Source organism: Ursus arctos, unplaced genomic scaffold, assembly GCF_023065955.2.
Source record: "Ursus arctos isolate Adak ecotype North America unplaced genomic scaffold, UrsArc2.0 scaffold_30, whole genome shotgun sequence".
Taxonomy (NCBI): Eukaryota; Metazoa; Chordata; class Mammalia; order Carnivora; family Ursidae; genus Ursus; species Ursus arctos.
This window is the reverse complement of record NW_026622986.1, coordinates 33,578,157-33,597,012: the sequence shown is the minus strand read 5'-3', so window position 1 is coordinate 33,597,012 and position 18,856 is coordinate 33,578,157. Positions and strand designations below refer to the sequence as shown.

Genomic DNA, 18,856 nt, shown 5'->3' with positions numbered 1-18,856 from the left:
CGGGGGCGCAGCCGAGGCCAGAGCACCGGGCGTGCATGGGGAGGGGCGTGCGCGGTAGCGGGTGGGACTGCGCGGGGAAGGGGCGGGGACTGTGAGGGCAAGGGTCGGGGACTGCGCAGGGGAGGGCGGGACCGTGAAAGCTAGGGGTGGGCCTGCGCAGGCGAGGGGCGGGGCCTGCGCAATCGAATGGCTGCCCTGCGCTGGGAAAAGGCGGGGGTACTGGGAGGGGAGGGGCGGGTACTGGGGGGTAGGCGGGACTGTGAAGGCGAGGGGCGGGGACTGTGCGGGGAAGGGCTGGCCCACTCCGGTGCAGTGGGTTGCACAGGTATGGAGCGGACTCAGGCTGGCCAGGTAAGCTGCCTGTTCCTCAGGGCTTGGTGGGGGCATTGGTCTCCTGGAGGAGGTCGTGAGCCTGACCTGTGCGTGCTCACAGCTCTATCTGCAGTTCTTCGGTAGTTAAGTGAGAGTAAAAGACGTCCAGCTGGGGGCCCACCAGGTGCCTCAGCCCCTGGCTCCGGGCTTTGTGGAAATGGTCCGAGGACAGCACCAGATGGTTTCCAGGGTCAGGATACCATGATGTCAGCCTCCTTAAGAATGGTCCCGCTCAGAATGTCCCCAGGGAACCGCAGGACCGCTCAAAGCACATGCAAGCGTGTTTTGACTCACCGCTTTCCCCACCTGCATCTCGTGTCTGGGAAGACTCCGCACTTCTAAGTTGTCCAAAGTAACCGTGTGCCCTCCTTGAACCGCAAAGACAGGCTCCAGGAGGGCAGATCATGCGTGTGGGCCTGCACTGCGGCTGTGGGGTGGAAGGGCATCTGGGATTAACCACACCTGGGCCCTGGAGCGGTGGGGAGAAGTCCAGCCCATGTCTGTCTGCAGATTCTCAGGGCCATGGCCTCCTCTCTTCTCTTTCTCCCTGGCCCTCACGTGCAGATGGACTCAAATCTCCCTGCCTCTGCTTCTGGGCTCTAAAGAAAGCCTTCTCCAAGTAGACAGGTGCCATCTGTCTGAATATGTAAATGCTATGGCAGCAATGGAGAGCGTAATATTGCATTGACAAGCCACCAAAAGTCTCCAAAAAACTCTTCACGGTACCATAGATTCTGCAGGTAACTGAGTATCTCTTTATCCAGAGGAGAAACCAGCTGAACCAGAACAGAGGTGATGATAAGAAGCCACTAATACAAACACACCCCGTGCAGAAACCTCTCCTCCTTGGGGGATCTGGGTGATAAAGTTACTGAGTCACCACAGCATCTCTGTGATCCTGCAGACACAGTTGGGTGTTATTAACCCTACTGAGAGTGTTTAGAGAAATGAGCACCGGAAGTTAGAGTATTTTGATCTCTCGAAGGATAGATGCTATATAAATCCAGTAATTGCGATTTACTGGTATGTTCCCACAGCACACAACCTCATTGACAGCTACCCACACACACACAGAATTTATAAATAAATATTTTGACTAGCACCCAATATAATTTTAACACGTGTGTAATCTTGATGTATATTAAAAATCATTGCAATGTGGAAGTTAAAAGTTAAAAATCATCTATGCAATATCCTATGTTTCAAAAACACATCCAATGTCATAATGAAACGCTGTTTTAGTAGGATGAGCCTTGATCAGAATGGTGCTGTTTGGGATGTAGAAAAGCAGTCGAGTGAATATTTGAGGGTTACAGATTGGGTTACCTCTCCCCAGAAAGATATGTTGTGACCTCATTTGAAAGTAAGGTCTTCATAGAGGTAATGCAATTAGAACGAAGTCATTAGGAAATGAGCAGTGTCCTTACAGAGAGGGGATATTTGGACCCTCTAGCACATACAGGAGGCCATGTAAAGATGAACGCAAAGATCAGGGATATTTCTATACCCCAAAGAGCACCAAGGATTGCTGGTACACCAGAAGCATGGAGAAAATGCCCCGTCACAGCCTCAGAACGAACCAATCTGCCCACACCTCGATCTAGGACTTCTGGCCTCCAGAACTATGAGACAATGAATTTCTGTTGTTCTAAACCATCCAGCTTGTGGTACTTTGTGATGGCCGCCCCAGCCAACTAATGAAAAAGTCAGGGTTCTGTCACCTCCCAAAGGAAAAACACAAAGTGTGTGGTTTCCCAGGATTGATGTCATTGACATAATGCGTACCATTTGGAAATCCTTTATTCCTGAGTGTATCATAAACCACAAGTGATGATTGTTGGAAATGCAAGATAAGGGATTGGCTCAGTGCCTCCAACTTTAAAATTATGAAATTATAGAAATGTAAAAAATGTCAACAAACACTGCTAATAACATGGAATAAGGAGAAATCTCCATGCTAAAACCTAGGGCGCCAGTGCTCCTTCATTGTTTTTCATTCAACAAAAATGTATTGTGTGTCACCTGAACTCTGCCACCTTGAGTTTGAATAAAAGACTTTCATCTTCTGTTGAACTCATACGAATGGGCCCGTGATTTTCTGCAAGCCGACTTTTAACCCTAAGATTCCGTAGTTGTGTTATCTCGGGTCTCAATTGTGACATTGGCACAGCATCGACTCCAGCCTTCAGCTTTATTTTTTCTGTCTGCTTAAAAGGACCCATTAAGAAATTCACATTAACTTGACAGATTTTTTTTTATTTCTGCTTCTAGGTATGTTGTCTGACATCCACCTTTGATGGAGGTAAGCTCTTCACGTGAATGTAGTTTGACTCCAGATTTTTTTTTTAAGATTTTATTTATTTATTTGACAGAGATAGAGACAGCCAGCGAGAGAGGGAACACAAGCAGGGGGAGTGGGAGAGGAAGAAGCAGGCTTATAGCGGAGGAGCCTGATGTGGGGCTCGATCCCATAATGCCAGGATCACGCCCTGAGCCGAAGGCAGACGCTTAACCACTGTGCTACCCAGGCGCCCCGACTCTAGATGTTTTGAACAGTTGTTTTAGAAAATCTAAGATGTTGAGGTTCCTCTTGCCTAATGCCTTTAATATAATAATAATAATAATAATAATAATTTTTCAAATACCTTATAAGTTAATACATACATGTGTGAAAAAATCCAGGATGAATCATAACTGAAGAAAAAGTACATTAAAATAACAATGGGATATTATTTTATCTATCAGATGTAATGGTTTGATAAAATCTAAAGCTAGTGGAGCTAGTGAAGTTACGGAGAACAGGTACTCTTACGCTCCGAGGACTGTATGCTACTCTCTGTGTATTTACCTTTTGGAAAACACTTTGGCACTATTTATACAAATTTTAAGTGAGTGTACTCTTTCAGCAGAAATTTCACTTCATGGGAATTACCCTACAGGTCTATTCTCACAAGGGCACAATGAAGTATAACGAACAATGTTCTCTGCAGCATTTTCAACTATAGCAAATATTGAGCAACATCAAAGACTACCAAGAAGAGTTTTCTTAAATAAAATATAAAACATTCATATAGGTAAATACTACACAGATAGTAAAAATAGTGATATGCATTATTTTTCATACATATACAACACAAATTAGTAAGAAAAAAGCTAGATGTGGGCTGAAACTCTCATTGAGTGGGAAAAAATATACTCCCATTTGAGTGAAACAAGTTGAAAGGAGATTTTAATTATGGATCTAACATAATATTTTAATGAATGAAGTTTATGAAGACTAAATAGATGGTAAGACAGTCTATATTCATAGATAAGAAACATGGTATGATAAAGATGTCATTTCTTTGCAAAAAAAAAAAAAGAAAAAAAGCAATGCAATTCCAATAAAAATCCCGAACAGATTAGGAGCACAAAATGATCCTAAAATACAAAGGAGAAAAGATTCAAGAACAGGCAAAGCAATTTTGAAGAAAGACAATGTGGGAAACTTATTTTAGCAGATATGAAGACAAGTCCTATTATTAAGGACTTTTATAAGTCTATAAAAAGCTATAGGAAATAAGACAGTGTGTTAATATTAGCACCGAGAGAGTCAAAGAGTCTAAAGGAATATAAAGAAAGCCAGGAATAGGCACCTAGAAGTAGGTCACTGGAGAACAGACTCAATGAGTCTTGTAATTTATATGGGAAAAATTGAATTGCTGGTTCAAATCTGTCTGCACCTACCCTAAGGCCATAATGACATTATATTTCTTCAAAGGGGTTAAAAGTTTTACTTTTCTCACTTACGCTTTTAATACACATGATTTGAATTTTATTTCTGCTTCCTGTAACAGAGAAATCCTCGGGATTAAAGTGACTGCAGAATAAATCGTTAGACTGGACCCCCCCCCAAGGTGCAAATTTAGGGTTGGAACCCAGGCAGAGAAAGGATCTCCACCAGCATCTTATCCTTCACACGTATTTACTGCTGCCTGAAATACTTTAGCAGGAGACAGACTTGTGTTCCAAATTGAGCAAAATGCTTAAAATGCAAATACTCATTCACCTAATTCACACAGAAGGGAATGACTTTTATTGAGTAGTGGGTGGAAAGCTATGAGGACAGGGTGTCATCATCAGGTAGAAAGGATAAAACGAAGACAAACCCTGGGAACTTCCAAAGCCCAAGATTATTTTCTTCGAATGTTTCTTTTCCAAGGCTAGCCATTGCTCACATTCTAATCCTTGTATGTTTCTGATGTTTTATCTGCAACCCAAATGCTACAGTTTCCTTGTGAATGACTTCATAGCTGGTGTAACTAACCCACAGCTCAGTGCGCTGATTACAATATTCAGGTCCAGGCTCTGTGTTTGACCCTTTATCTGCTCTGTGGTCGTGGGTTACATTTTTCATATGACAAGTCATTTTATAAAACTGAAAACACTTTATAATACGTTTGTAGCTGGTTTTCAGGCAGGAGTGCAATGGGCCCATAATCATTCTGGTTGGCTAAATATTTATTGGATTCCTAGGATAAGCCGCTTAGCTGTGGCCAAAATTTGGGTAAAAGTTTAGAAACTAGCTCTTCAGGCAGAGATTAAAGACATAGTCCCCACTTTCATGGAACTTTCGGTCTAGCATAAGTTGCAGAAAAATAAGTGGGGAATTACTGTGTCGTCGCATGCAGTGCCCTCTGGGAAGACAAAGGCAAAGATTCTGCCGGCAAATGATGGCTCAGAGAAGCCTTCCTGCAGAAGGGGACACATCGGACTTTCCCCAAACAGGGAATGAATAAACAATGTGACGTGTTTGTATTTATTTAGTATTGATGTTACAACAAATTACTACACATTTTCTGACTTAGAACAACGTGAGTTAATTTCCTCTCAGTTCCAGACGTCAGAAGTATGGATCTCACTGGGTTAAAAGAAGTGCGAAGTGCTGTGCTTCCTTTGGAGACCTGGAGACTCCAGGGAGAATACGCTTTCTTGCCTTTCCAGCTTTGGGAGGCTGCCCACATTTCCTGGCTCATGGCCCCCTTTTCCAACTTCAAAGCCAGCAATGGCCAGTCCAGTCTTTCTCCTGATGCCCTTTCTCTATAGCTGATGCTTCTACCTTCTGCTGCCCTAGTTAAGGACCCTTGTAATTATGTGGGTCCCATCCAGCTCATCCAAATTAATCTCTTTAAGATCATGTGATTGGCAACCTTAATTCTATCTGCTACCTACATCCTCTTTGCCATGTACCCTAACATATTCACAGGTTCCAGGGATTAGGATGTGGACATACTTGGGGGCCATTAGGTTGCCCCACCACCATGTTAAAATAAGTCAAACTCCTGTATTATGAAATGCTAGAAGGATCTTTCAAAATAAAATGTTTATGTTTATGCTATACTGTTAAAATTAGCATCTTACTAATTTGCTGTTGATACTTCAGAATAAATTGTCAGGTTTATATACTAACCAGAGGGAGTCTATGGATATCCGTTCCCTTCCCCACCCACACCCCTTGGCCTTTCCTGCTGAGGTTCTTCCCTGAGTTCCACTTACTGATCAAAATCACTATTTCACAGAGTAAATGTGAAGTTTTATGGCAAATTATTGATCTTTTCAGCAAAACATGCTACCATATTCTGGCTTATTTGTTTGAAAGAGGAATTTTGACATGCCAGAAATAGAAGGAAATGAATATTATAATTGAATTTGCAGATATCACTTTTTGGAGCTTTGAAACAAATACCTGTCAGTTAGAGAAAGAACAAATGGGTCCATATCAGAGGAGGGAGGAAGGGAAGGAATGCCCATGATAGCATTGATTTAGCATTTTTATGCATTATTATCCATGGCAGTGAAATAAATATTCATTAGTGAAATGTCTTTTTAGTGGAAACAAGCCAGAGGCAAGAGCACATTTATACAGCATAAAGCTCTGTGGAGAAAAGCTGTTTTGTTACTTCTGAATCGATTCTTTTTTAAATTCACAGGACATATCATTAAAGGTGGTTCATTTTAAGACATCTTTTGACATATCAATCATGAAAATTACTCCTTTATTGATAATATTGATAATAAAGGAGTCCTCTCCTTGTTGAAATACACTTCTTGGGGGAAACAATGAGGATCTTTCAGGTCAGGAGCCAAATAAATTAGTGCCGGAATTGGATCACGATGGGTAAGAACTGGCCCTGTTATCCCCACAGCTAGTGTGCAGTGGGAAATGCAGGACTGGTCCCATTTCTAACGAAAGTGTCTTTAGGGGAACTGAGTTTGAAAACACAAAGTTGGGAAGTTCTCAACTCGAACATTAAATCTAAATCCAAGGGGAGAGAGAACTTAGAATCAGGAATTGGACGAGAGAAAAGCATGGGCCCCCGAGGGACCTCGCACATCATATGTTAGTGCTCAGTTAGTACTAACTTCTATTCATCCCCATACGTGTGTGGCATGTACATAGAAATCTGGGCATAATGGACAAGCCGGAAGCAGACCTCTGGAGTTTTGCACCTTCTGACTCACAGACTCCTTTCTAAATCAGTGCTCCTGTCTGATACATTTCCAGAGAAATGAAATGTTGGGATGTCCATTTATGATCATTAGCAAAGCTTTGAAGGCAGACGGTGGATAACCTGAGTCATCATGGTTGAAACAGACAGGCATTTATTTTCTTACTGATTTTATCTTTACCCTGAAACCATCTTTTGTCTCTGGTTATCAGATGGTGTTATGAGCTGAATTGTTTCTCAACCAAACTCCTCTGTTGAAGCCCTATCTCCCAGTAACCCCCAGGTCTTCAGAATGGGACTACATTTGGAGATGGGGTTTTTATGGAGGTGATTAAGGTAAAATGAGGTCACTAGGATGGGTCCTAATCCATTCTGACTGGTGTCCCTATAAGGAGAGGAGTTGAGGACACACACTTGCAGAGAGGGAAGAGCATGTGAGGACATGGGGGGAGGGGGGAAAAAGACGGCGTCTGCACGCCCAGGACAGAGGCCCTGGGAGACACCAGCCCTGCCCACGCCTGGATCTCAGACTCCCGGCCTCCAGGACTGGGAGACAACAAAGGTCTGCTGTTTGAGCCCTGGTCTCTGGTGCTTGTGGTGGTGGCCCCAGGAAACCAGCACAGTTGGCTATTAAAAGGGAGCTGACAGACTGATCTCGGGGACCCCAGATATTGTGTCCAGAAACAGCCAACAGAACAGACGGAATTTTCATCCATGATAAAGGAAGCATTTTAAACCACTGAGTAAATGATGATTCTTTAAGGAATGGTGTTGCAAGAAATCAATTCAATACAGACCCATTCTTTACGCCAAGAGATTCCAGGTAGGTCAATGAGTTTAATAGAAAAGGAACTCATGAAAACAGAAAAGAAAGATAAGTTTAAAACACAATTTAGGAAGTATTTGTAAGTATGATATAAAAATCCAGAATCCTTTAAAAACAAAACAAAACACTGGTTTGGGGCCCCTGTGTGGCTCAGTCAGTTGGGCGTCTGACTCTTGATTTTAGCTCAGGTCGTGGGATCGAGGTCCTGTTGGGCTTTGTGCTCAGTGAGGGGTCTGCTTGTCCCTCTCCCTCTGCCCCCCCCATCGTGTGCACAGCAGGGCATGCACTCTCTCTCTCAAATAAATAAATAAATAAATAAATAATTTTTTAAAAAACCAGGTTCATTCGTCAGTATAAAATTTAAAAATATGTACGCAACAAAAGTATCGTTAAAAAGTCAAAAGACCAACAAACCAAAAAAAAAAAATTTGCAAATCACAGGGCAGGAAAAGACCTTGGCACACGAGCAATTTTTATAAATCTCTAAGAAAAATACAAATAATTTTTAAAAAGGCAAAGTTGTTTCCAAACCAGAATTACAAATGACCAATTAAAAAAAAAAAAAGAAAGACCCTCCAACTCACAACAAAGGCAATAAAAATTAAAATAAAAACGTGAAACCCTTTTCAGTCAATCCCATCGGCAAAGGTTTAAGTGACAATTGTCAGTGTCTAGAGTAGCCCCCTCACATGCCACCCGGCGGTGTGAATTAAAGGTAAAATAGCGCATGCTCCCCGAGAGAGGCAGGGTCACCTTGCACAGCTCAGCAGAGGCGTAGACGCGGCAGACGGCTGAACTCTGTGTGCAGGCTGGTGATTAATGCAGACGCGCCAACGTGCCGTCTAACAGACGTTCATCACATGGAATGCGCTGGAAGTGCCTGCCATCCTTAGGCGCATGCCCTGCTGATGGTGCAGCTGGAGCCCAGGGAGGAGGTGTTATTTCTCTATCTTCCTCCCTGCTCACCGACCCCATCTCCCAGAGAGGCCGTCCTCCCCGTCTCCTGCAGCCACTGCAATGCTACATTCAGACCCCGTGGCTCCAGGTTATGACCCAAATCCCTGGGCTTCCCCCACAACGCCCAGGTCTGCTAGGCCATCTTTGCCCAGTTCCCAGAGTCAGGAGCTGGTGGCCCCCAGCGATCTCTACCGACGTAGGGCTTCTCAATGCCCTGTCGTGGGACGGGCACTCTGGTGTGCTGGGCCCTGGTCCTGCCCCTGCTTTTAGCACGTTCTTAAAAAATAGGGATAACCCATTCAGTATTCTCTTATAATAACAAGGAGCAAGGCTATGTGTGGCCACAGGATGAGATGGCCCATCAACAGTGTTGTCTCAAAAGAACAAATTGTGAAAAGTATAATCCTTGTTTTAAAAAAATAACTCTTAATTTAGGTGAAATGCACGTAACAGTAAATTTACCATTTTACTCAATTTTACGTCGACAGCCCTGTGGCAGTAAGCACGTTCATTGCTGCGTAACCGCCGCCACCATCCGTCCACAGAACGCACATCTTTCCAAACTGAAACCATGCACGCACTCAGGAGTAATTCTGTCTTCCTCCCTGCCCCTGGCAGCCCCCTTCCGCCCTGTCTCTATGGATTCAACTACTCTCAGCACCCTATGTGAATGCAGTCAGACAATGTTTGTTTCCTTTTTGCACCCAGCTGATTGCACTCGGCATGCTGTCCTCGAGTTTCGTCCATGTTGTGCCCGTGTCAGGACGTCCTTCCTTTCAAAGGCTGGAAAGTATCTCGTCTGCATTTACCACATTTAGTTGTCCATTTACCTGTCAACGGACCCCTGTGTTGCTTCTACTTTTCGGCTGTTGTGAATAACGCTGCTGTGAACACGGACGTGCAAATATCTCCTTGAGACCCTGCTTTCAGTCCCTTTGGGTGTAGACCCAGACATGGAATTGCTGGGTCATGCAGTCATTCTATTTTTAATTTTTTGAGGAGTCACCAGTATGATCCTCTATTAAAATACAACTTTTAAAAATAGAAATGTTGGCACAGATGTACCTGTTACAGCAATTAAAAACACCTGGAAGTATAAAAATCTGTTAAGAATGGCTGAGGGTAGAAAGGGATGTGAGGGATAGAGGATACTTATCTTTCCCTTTACACCCTTCTGAAACTGTTTCTTCGTGTGTATGTATGACTTCAATACTTACATCGAGTAGGAATGTGCACCATGTCTATAGAGAGCTCTCCAACAGATACACAGAAACCATTATATAGAAAAGCCTCGGATTCGATGCAGCTCCTTTTCTGTATGAATGTAAAGTGTGCTGCTCACAGCTTTTGCTTTTCTGCATACATTTTCCTGGGAAAGAAGTATATTCCTCGGCTCTTCTGGGGGCCCCTTGAAGCAGGGACTTGGTATAATTTTTATTTGTGCCCCCCGTTCCCAGAGCCATTTCTAGCATGTAGAGAGCCATCAGGGGTTTCTGTCGTTGTTGACTGGTTTTGCTCATCTCTGAAAATACCAAGGTAAGCTGAGAGCAAGCAGTTCCCCACCTCCGTGCCCTTTGCTTTTCATAAGAGATGATTAATTTCCCATCTCTTTCCTTTCTCTTCTTCCTCCCCGTCCCCAACAGCCTCTCTTGTTTCCTTTGAGAAAGGGAAGAGCCTTTCAGATAACTGGTGTCTTCATGCCCAATTGCTTCACTGTCTTTATGCTTATAACATGTCTTCATTCGACTCTACTGTTTTGGATCAGAATACATAAAATGTAATTCCCATCCAATTTCTTAGGATTATCCTTTACATTGAGAGGACACTGTTGTATGGAATACAGGTTTGCAGTCGGAAAAGTGCCACCACTTATGAACGATTTGACCTTCAGCACATCACCTAAGTTCTTAAAATTTCAGTGTCCTGTACAATAGAGGGTACCTATCTCATAGAAAATATAAAGTATTTGGCATATTTTCTTTTACATAGAAGGAGAGATGGTACTTTAAAAGCTTTAGAGCTGCTATTACCAATTACAACTGCTATAATGAGAATTGGCCTTCTTCTAATCTAAATTATCCCAAATGGATTTCTTCCAGGGTCTACTCCTTAGTTAAGAAACATCACCTTAGGGGTGCCTGGGTGGCTCAGCCATTAAGCCTCTGCCTTCAGCTCAGGTCATGGTCCCAGGGTCCTGGGATCGAGCCCCGCATCGGGCTCCCTGCTCGGCGGGAAGCCTGCTTCTCCCTCTCCCAGTCCCCTTGCTTGTGTTCCCTCTCTCGCTCTTTCTGTCAAATAAATAAATAAAATCTTAAAAAAGAAAAGAAATATCACTTTAAAATACATATACACAGAACACAACTGCTTATAATTTTTTGTTCCTTCACAGTTTTGATAAATGTTAAAAAATTTTCCTCTCTGAAATTATTTAAATTTGAAACTGATATTTTAGAGATAGTTGCAATTAACCCAAAAGAACAGATTACGGTAGACTTTTCCAGACACGTGATTCATTGCATAAAGCTACCCTCCTCTGTGAGATAAAATGGATCTCGTCATACTAGAACTCATCTCACAGGATTTTGTGTAAAGTTAAGGAGATAATGGATCCGAAGTGCTAGTCACATTGTCCCACGAATCGCTGTTATAGTCATACTCCATTTGCTCCCTAACTAGAGGAGGAAAGCTGTCTGGAGTGTGCTGTTCTCACCTGTCTTCCAGAACTTCAGCGGCTCCAGAGGGCGGCCACTTAGAAAGTGCATTTCAAGGCTTCTGAATTATTTCCTGACACGTCAGCTACGGTGTTAACATGAACCATCTACTACAGAAGGGTGTAGTGAGAAAATCATCCTGATTTAATGAATTTTTCCCCAGTAGGAATAAAGATGGAGCCCTTTGCAACACCCTTCACTGATTCCCATTAAATGGATCCTCGTGCTCCCTGTCGTGCATTTATTCACTGCATTTGTATTAGATAATCTAACCACCAGATTAACATGCCTCGTTCAGGGCTTTCTCTTCTCAACCTAAGCTATGGAGGAGCCATTTTAACACAGATTCTGGCTTTAGGCGACCTTCTGAATCTTCATATTCTTAGAATAGTGGAAGAGGAACATAAAGCTGCAATTCAGAGAAAATAGGTATGTAATCAGTGCCCCTGTCGAGCCGTCTTGGTTGTCATTATAAATGATTTGGACCGACTAATTGGTGATCTGATCAATCGCCTTACGATTACCTCAGTGAATCCCGATAGAGTTAATTCATTGCATCGTACGGACTTAGCCTCCAGATCGTAATGTCCGGGGTTTATAGACAAATAACTGGAACAACCCGCTAGGATTTAATTGCTCGTCCGTGATCAATTATTCAGTGAAATGAAACTGAGTTTCAAAATCGTGGTTTATTTCATTCACTAATCCTGGTCTCTAACGGTGGGAAACATGAATGCATAACCTTCACGAATGGGAGCACGGCAGCCCTGGCACATGAACGCTCGGCTGCTTTGGCACCGATCAGATCGCTGCGAGGAGGGGTCTTCTCTGCTGCTCGACACGGTCCGCGAATAGTCTGCGTCTGGCCTACGGTAAGTTAAGTCCAAAACCAGAGCATTACAGGGTGAAGTACTGAAATTAGGAGCTTGGAAACTGAAAAACTTGAGGCTAGAAACTGAGTTTACAAAGCTTAGAAACTTTTATAACTTTCTAACAGAAATGTTATGTCTTTAGATCTCATAGTAAAAATGTAGGGTTCCTATTTTTTTAATCTTTCTGAAGACTTTTTTTTTTTTGTATTTTAGAGAAGAATCAATCCATTGGAATTGGAAATTAAAGAAACACAGAACCGGTCCTGTGTCAAGGGTAGTTTGGGAAGTACTCCCATCATAGGTGACTCCAAGGGACCAACGTGGGCGTCTGGGAGCAGAGATGCTAATGACTGTGGTTTGCCACCAGCCTAAGCCAGCTCCAGCACATCCCTGAGAGCCACGCTGGCTATCCCGGCGACTGCAGACACAGGCACGTAAAGAAGCAACAATGTCCGTACAGAACAACACGGATCAGAGAAAAGGACTCCCAATGAGCCGGAACAAGGGCACTGAGAAAAGCTGGCAAGGCCAAGGATGTTTCTCTTGGCCCCTGGCCAACATCTGATGAAGGCATTTTCCCCAGCGAGGCTGAATGTTAACTCCAGAGATGCACCCGTCATGGCTTATTTTGCACGTGTGTGTATGCCTGTCCTTTTCCTAAATTGCACATGCATTTTGCTTGAAGTTCTTTTAGTTGGTCATTTAAATAATAGAAGTTCAACAAAGGATAATCACACTTTGCAGAGTTTGGAAGTTCCCAAGACTTTCAGATTTGACAACGCTTGGAAGGACTCACAGAATCACGGAAAGCTGTTTTACTCACAGTTGTGGTTTGTTTAACAACAGAGTAACAGAGAGGAAAGTCAGCCAGGGCAAGGGGGGCTGGGGGGCCGTGACCAGGACACGCCCGCACAGAGCCCCCAGCTGTCCTGTCCCGTGCGACTGTGGGCAGCACTGGCTCCTCCCGGCAGTGACGTGTGGCGGTACACATGGAGTTTTGCCAACCTGGAAGCCTCGCGAGCGTGGGTGTTCGGAGTTTCTATTAGGATTCTGTCATGACTGACTGCCCGCCTGTCTGACCGTTTGTCTCCAGACCCTCTTGAGCTTGAGCTGCTGCCACATGTCCCACAGCCCCCACCATAAACGACACTGTAGACGGTGTCGACAGTCAGTGTGGTCCCAGCCCCAGGTAAACAGGGACACTCCCATCAGGCAGGACATTCCAGGGGCTTAGAGATGACCTTCCAGGAGGCCAGGGGCAAAGAGGCCAGTGCTCTCTGAGTATGGTCAGTTCTTGGCTACACGTCCCTTAACATATTACTACAAAAATACTTTTGAACTTTATTTATTTTTTTAAAGATTTTATTTATTTATTCGACAGAGATAGAGACAGCCAGCGAGAGAGGGAACACAAGCAGGGGGAGTGGGAGAGGAAGAAGCAGGCTCCCAGCGGAGGAGCCTGATGTGGGGCTCGATCCCAGAACGCCGGGATCACGCCCTGAGCCGAAGGCAGACGCCCAACCGCTGTGCCACCCAGGCGCCCCACTTTTGAACTTTAGAGATTCTGGTTGAGCAACAAGGCCCCCAACTGGTGCTCAGCGAACAGACCAGGTAAGCCATACCCTTCCCAAGATGCTGTTCAGTGAGGCTTGTTCTTGCATTTGCAGAAAGAATGGGCAACGCGTTTCCTTAAATCAGCACACATATGAGACCAGTCAGTCACAGTGCCTGAGGTAGTGACAGCCCCTTGAGAAAATGGCCACCATTGCTAGGGCGGCCAGTGTCTGTCAGCGACAATATGAGTGCCAAGCCCAGATCCTTCGGCCCAGCCTGATTTAGAAATGGGCCCCTCAGCCAATGACAGTCCCTTCACAGGCTGGCCTCGGGTCTGTGACGTGATTCAGTGCCCAAGTCTCCACTCAGATGTGAGTAATTGATGTCATCAGCTGAGCCTACGGGAAGCCCTCTCCTAATGATTATGCTGGAGATCAAAGAACGGCCAAGCCAGTAGGAAGTGAGGGGAGTGTGCAGAATACAGAGTAGCTAAAATATGTTAATGGGGAGTGGGGTCCCAGGGTCCTTCCTTGTGGGATCTTGGAGCCGCCTTGGATGATAATGTCGTTGACTCCCACACAAACTGACCCTCTTAGGATTTTTAAAAATTCCTCTGAGGGGGGGGCCCCTGGGTGGCTCAGTCGGTTAAGCATCTGCCTTTGGCTCAGGTCATGATCTCAGGGTCCTGGATCAAGCCCCACATCGCACTCCTTGCTCAGCGGGGAGTCTGCTTCTCCCCATTTGTGCGCACGCTCTCTCTTTCTGTCAAATAAATAAGTAAAATCTTTAAATTAAAAAAAAATTCCTCTGAGATCCAATCTCTTCCTTGCCTCTCACGCATACTCATAACCAAGCCTGAGCGCATCTATTCCTTCGACCAACACAGGCAAGTTGAAGCGATTATCAAAGGTCAGTGCTGAGTCAGTCAAGGGCGCAAGGAGCTTAGATCACCCTCACTTTGAATGAAAGTTGAAGGTCTTTCAAAGTACAGGCAATGCAAATCACTAATGCTCTCTCCTCGAGGAAACTTTGAGTGCCTTTAATAACGAAATGTTTAGCCTAATGTTTTTAAAAATGTAAATGGCAGGTCTAGATGGATCACAGATTACCTGGATCTTTCCATTCAGTATCATTTTATTGTACTTTCCTTGAATATTGAATATGACAGACTGTATTTCCTCTTTCCTGAAGTCGGATTTCCATCACGGTTCCATCATGAATATTGAAATATATCTTGTGATTGTTGATAGACAACAGTTCACATAAAACCCTGATATAAGCGGTTGGACTTCCGTGGATCTGTGCGGTGGAAATAACTTAATGAAATATTTCACAAGGAAACGAAGTCTTTTCTGTGCACCATCAACTCTGCTTGGTTCCTGGACAAAATGAAGTTGTTCCATGAATAGCATCCATCCCGTCTCTGATTTCACAGGCAAACTGACCTTTCCCAGGCTTTTGGCAGGCATTTTGCAAGTGTCAGTTGAAGGCTGACAAGGTCACACAGAACAAGGCCATGGGCATGATTCCGATCTTGAACTGTATTCAGAAGGTGGCAGCCAAGTGTGCTTCAACGGGCGCTGGGTTCGGAGTTGAGGCCTGGTTCCTGCTTAGCTGTGTGGCTTCGGGAAATGCGCATAACCTCTCTGGGCTTCAGATTCATTTTCTACAAAATAAAGAGGTTCCAGCAGGCCTCCAAAGTCTCTTTCTGTTCTAAGCTTCTGTTATTCTAGGAATGTGTTGGACAGCAATGATGACACGGTAGGAAGAACTCCAACTTTTACGCAAGTACCACTCTTTTCTTCAAAACCCGTAAACATCAAAGGAAAGAGACCTCTGTCTGCTTGTCTCCTGAAGCAGCTCAGACCTGGTTTCACATCAGACACAACAAAAATACTGCTGAGGAATGGACTAGATGGTTAGACCTCTCTTGTACAAATACCCATCATCATGTACATTTGTGTATTTTGTAATATTTTAGAATGTGACAAGAACAATGTTGTGTCTACAGAGTGTCCCCTCCCCTCCAACCCAAGAAAACTATTCTCTTACTTTACTTCTCACCCATTTTTATTACATCAGTACGTCATCCTAAAATATACGTCTTTCCTAGGGTAGTGGATTTTAACGTTTTAAGATGAGCTCGTGTCATATCATACCATAAAATGATAACTTTGCGGGACTTGCCCTTTCTACAGCCTCTTATGTTACCAAGACTGACGTCGTTGGCTGTTAGAGCCAAACCGGTGGTGGCGGTATTGGGTTCTGTGATTGTGAACGGAAACGCACCTGTTGGAATCACTGAACTAGGGCAGTGCAGACATCACCGGGCACGTGCAGAGATTTTAGCTTCCCAGGCAAGCCAGGAGCAGGGCTCCATCTATCACGGACACAACAAAACAAAAGTAGTTTCTGTACCTCTATCCCTTCGATGAATTCTCTCATTGTTTGCAGTTAGGTCTCAGCTTATATTTGAAGGTACAGAATAACACCCACTCTTTGGTCACCCTATTTCCTCTGGCTGATAAAGGTGTGTTCCCCTAAATAGAGCTGCATCCCCAAATCCTCGGTCAGCCCCCAGCAACCGCGTGAGCAGTGCAGCCACTAGATGGCGCTCTTGCCTTTAACTTCCACCGTCTCCTTGGCAAGGAGTCCGCTTTGAGAACAGGCGTCCTTCACCCGGTTAATTTATTTTTACAGAAATTGCTTTCCTGACAGTTATTCCAACGCACCAGCACTTCATGCTGCCTGGGTGGCATTGTCAAAAGGATACATGAGACAAAGCAATTGTTGCTGTAAAAGAGTGAGCCGCAAATGGGAGTTTCCCAAAGACTGGGAGCTTTGATCCTGGACAACCTATAAATACACGCACAGAGCCAGGGCTCCTAACCGAGAAGCCCTGCACTTGGAGCCCGAAGTGCGCGTCCGCTGTCCTGCTCCTCGCGTTCCGCAGCTTCCCGTCTTCCGTGCGCTCTGGGTGTGAGTCCCGCCGCCTCGTCCCCGCAGCCCCCGGTCCTGGAGTCCCCGGAGTTCATTGTCGCCTTGCCCCAGGCCTGCATCCCAGCATTTTATCCCTGCAGCCACAGGAGCGGGGGCAGGCAATTAAACGAGCCACTCGGGCCACGTCATTACAAACTCCTTTTTCTAGAACTTTTTTGGGGACTCTAAGGAAAGATACTCCATTCTTGGCTTCGGCCCCCCAGATGACTCGGGCAGAGAGCCGAGCAGGACTCCTGCATTCTCTGTGCTCTGCACTTAGTCTTGTCTGAGGCTCTCTCTACTCTGGGGTCTTTGCAGCTTTAAGGTTGACAACCCAAACTCCTGCAGATACAAAGTCGAAATTCATTTGTCGATTTTCTGACCTGGTTGCTTTCTCCTGTCCTTTCGGACCAACTACTTTGCTCCTGGAAACGCTGCCCCTCCTCCGCCGTGGCTCTCATAGCATCTTTGAGGTCCCCCGTGTGTGCTGTGGGAAATTGATCAGGACACTCACGTGTTAGCTTGAGAATTTCGCAGCAGACTTCATGGCTGTGGCTGCATCAGCCTCGCAGTAATGAGCACGTCTATCTTCCCAACCCAAGGTGAGATGTGACTCAGGTTTATCCGTGCTCCTGCCCCCGCCTCACATCAGCCTAGCAGCCCCACATCCGTGGAAGTGAAGGGAAATCGGGAACTGGGAGGAGAAGCTGAAGGTGTGACTTTTCCATGTGGGGAGCTCGCTGTCTGGGGTCCTGTCTCTTTATTGAATGAGACCGTGGTTTTTGTCGGCTGATTGACAGGTTGAAACCACCATCTGTGTCCCGACTTCTTAGTGCTGCCTAGGGACTCCCAGAGAACTTTACAGGTAGGTCAGTATCCTAGGCCATGGGCACACGACACTCAGGGCCGTATGCTTGCTGTTCTTTTCCCCCAGGATGATCTTATCCCAGGCCACCATGCTTCCTGTCCCACTGCTTATAGGACTTGACTCACCTATGATGCCATCCCTGATCGACTCCCTAAGCCCTGAGCCCTTTCTCCGCCCCTACCAATGTTTGGTGTTTTTACTTGTATTTTTTCCCCTGTGTACATGTCTATATAGATACGGTCATACTTAGCGCTATGATCTGAGACCTGGGTTTTTCACACACTCCTTCCTGCTGAAATTTCTGTGCCCCCAAATATTATTCTGCGCTGTGATGCTCCGTGGCCATGCACTGCTCCGCTCCACTGCACTCCATTCCACAGACTGCGTCCCTTCCCGCCCTGCCTTCCCTTCTGCCCTTCTGTTGTCAGAAATGCTGAGTATCGGTTTATCTCTTAGAACTTCTTCATAGGAGATTCACAATATAACTCCAAATATTAAAAATAGCCCCGAATTACCCTACAAAGATCCTGGCTTTTCTAATATAAGACATATTTCCTTTTAGGAAAGATCCTCCAATTGCAAGCATTTCTGGGAGAAAATATTCCAACAGAAATCGCAGAAGTGAGTTGAGCCATGCTTGCAGGCAAAAGTGAGGCCTGCACGCCTCCACCAGGTGGTGGCAGCTCCTCGTTGGGCTGGCAGGAGGTGGCAGAAACATGGGACTCATTTCTCTGTTCGCTTCCCCCTTAGTGGCAGGTTGTTCATTTCAGGCACTTACATTAATATGATTGGATTTTGTGCTGAATATATTTTGGTGAATTGCAAACTGTTTTGCAAAATCAAACTTGCAAAAGCCCTCCTGGGAGACTGGTTTGGAGGATTGTAACAAGAATTGAATATTAGGTGATTACAATTCAATAGAGTTAACATTTTGGTACTTAAGGACTGCCTGTTAATGAAAACACTGACAATTTCCATCTCCAGGTTTTATCCCTATTACAGCAGAAAATGGAATCTCTAACAACACTTCCAATTTCTGTTAGCCTGTTATGACTACTATCTCGTTTTCCCTCAGCAGCATTCCTCCAAATTTAAAAATAAAAATCAATCCCCTTAGGACGAGATCACCCCTTCTACTCAAATCCATGTGGATATGTACTATCCACACCCCTGTTTCTAAACTGAATTCTATTCCATGTGCAGACAAAACATGCCTGTGGTGGCAGGTT

General features: G+C 44.8%; 1 long non-coding RNA gene across 3 annotated transcripts; it reads left to right on the top strand.

Annotated features, from left to right (window-relative positions):
- Positions 1–274: 274 nt before the first annotated feature.
- LOC113241084 (uncharacterized) lies at positions 275–15,962 on the top strand. 3 transcript variants are annotated; one of them, XR_007190111.2, is made up of 3 exons: positions 275–351; positions 2,644–2,674; positions 12,440–15,962. It is a non-coding gene; the product is annotated as an uncharacterized LOC113241084 (long non-coding RNA). The 3 variants fall into 3 exon arrangements; XR_003311426.4 differs by lacking the exon at positions 12,440–15,962 and adding an exon at positions 9,352–10,031; XR_006411959.2 differs by lacking the exon at positions 12,440–15,962 and adding an exon at positions 5,246–7,809.
- Positions 15,963–18,856: the final 2,894 nt, after the last annotated feature.